This window comes from Pongo abelii, chromosome 16 (genome assembly GCF_028885655.2).
Source record: "Pongo abelii isolate AG06213 chromosome 16, NHGRI_mPonAbe1-v2.0_pri, whole genome shotgun sequence".
In the NCBI taxonomy this organism is placed as follows: Eukaryota; Metazoa; Chordata; class Mammalia; order Primates; family Hominidae; genus Pongo; species Pongo abelii.
In genome coordinates this window covers 78,958,545-78,960,777 of record NC_072001.2, presented here as the reverse complement: position 1 = coordinate 78,960,777, position 2,233 = coordinate 78,958,545, and the positions used below count along the sequence as shown (strand labels likewise).

The 2,233-nt window shown below is 37.1% G+C and overlaps 1 pseudogene; it reads right to left on the bottom strand.

Moving 5' to 3' along the window:
• LOC100442108 (peptidyl-prolyl cis-trans isomerase A-like) lies at positions 1-794 on the bottom strand (annotated as a pseudogene).
• Positions 795-2,233: the final 1,439 nt, after the last annotated feature.

Here is a 2,233-nt window from a genome sequence, read left to right as displayed (position 1 = left end):
CATTATACCTCTTAAGTGTAATTCATTTTTTTCCTTGTTTTTCTTTTTTTTTTTTTTGGTTATTTAGTTTTTATTTCATAATCATAAACTCAACTCTGCAATCCAGCTAGACATGGAAGGGAACTGCAGCGAGAGCACAAAGATTCTAGGATACGGTGAGTAAATGGGGTGGAGGGTGTTGTCCTGAGCTACAGAAGGAACAGTCTCGTGGTTTAGATAAAACACAAGTCAAACTTATTAGAGTTGTCCACAGTCAGCAATGGTGATCTTCTTCCTGGTCTTGCCATTCCTGGACCCAAAGCGCTCCATGGCCTCCACAATATTCATACCTTCTTTCACCTTGCCAAACACCACACGCTTGCCATCTACCACTCAGTCTTGGCAGTGCAGATGAAAAACTAGGAACCATTTGTGTTCGATCCAGCCTTTGCCATGGACAAGATGCCAGGACCTGTATGCTTTAGGATGAAGTTCTCATCATCAAATTTCTCCCCATAGATGGACTTGCCACCAGTGCCATTATGGTGAGTGAAGTCACACCCTGACACATAAACTCTGATAATTCTGTCAAAGCAGGAAGCCTTGTAACCAAATCCTTTCTCTCCAGTGCTCAGAGCATGAAAGTTTTCTGCTGTCTTTGGAAACTTGTCTGCAAACAGCTCGAAGGAGACGTGGCCCAAGGGCTTGCCATCGACGGCGATGTCAAAGAACACAGTGGGGTTAACCATGGCTGATAGTAGAGGGCTCCCGATGGTGGCAGTGTCTGCAAAGCCTCCCTTGGTTTTCTTTTCTCAATATGCCTATTTAAAATTATTATTTTTAAATTATATCAGCAAGTCTGCTTATTTTAAAAAGTGAAATATATACATATATATAAGTAATACATTAATAACCTTCTTCCAATCCCTTCCATCCTCACCCCATAAATAAATAATGGTAACAGCTTGATGTACCTTGGTCCACATCCTTATGCTTGTACAGACCTATAAAAATTGGCATATTCATGTATAGTGTGTTTTATGATTGATAAAAAAATCACAAGCAGTGTGATTTTTTTTCATCTCTCTGTCTCAGTAAGTGAGACTCTGGATCAATATTTTTTAAAGCTACATCATATTCCAAGTTATTGGTAAAACCACAAACTATTCAGCTTGCTTATTCCTGAGTTCTAATGACACTGAGTGTATTTTCATAATATTATAAAACACATGTTTCTCTCCTGTGCATTGCATGTTCATATTCTTTGTTCCTTATATTTAAATTTCTAAACTGTCAGAACCTTATTTTTGTGAATGGAATGAGATAGGGATTTGGTTTTGTTTTCTTCTAGATTGATGGCCAGTTTATATTTAAAAAATTAACCTTTTCCCACTGAATTGAAATAGTACCCTGTCCATATTTTATGTTCTTATATATACTTACATTGATTTTGGGATCAATTTCTGATCCACAGATACATTTTTATTCATCTTTTAATGTTGTTTTGAATATAGTGACTTTATAATATAGGTTAATATTTGGTAGGGCAATTCTCCCTGTTTCTATTTTTTATTTTCATAGTTTTCTTGCCTATTCTTGGACACTTATTTATTTTTTCATTTGAACTTTACGTTCATTTCATGTAGTTTTTGTAAAATAACTTGCTATGGTTTGAATGATCGTGCCCTCCCCAAATTCCTGTGTTGAAATCTTAACCCCCAAGGTGACAGTATTAAAAGGTAGAGCTTTTGGGAGGTAACTAGGTCGTGAGGGCAGAGCTCCCATAAACAGGATTAGTCCCCTCAGAAAAGAGGCCCAAGGGAGCTTGTTTGTCCCTTCCCCCATTGAGGGCATAACGAGAAGGCACTGTAAATAAACAATGAAACAGGCTCTCACTGGACACTGACCTGCCTGTGCCTTGATCTTGGACTTCCCAGCCTTCAAAATTAGGAAAAGTCAGTTTATGTTGTTCAGTAGCTATCCAATCTATAGTATTTTGTTACAGCAGCCAAAATGGACCAAGACATAATTCACTGTGATTCTAATGGGAATTGCATCATAGTTATACATTAATTTTTCTAAGAATTAACATTAACACTATCCTTTCTGGAGTACTGGCATGTCTCTCCACTTGCTTAGATCTTGTTTTCTGTCTTTAAAAATGACTTCATATACAAACATTCTTAGCCATTATTGTTGTTGTTTCTGTTTTTTGTTTGTTTGTTTGTATTTTAGTAGAGACGGGGTTTCACCA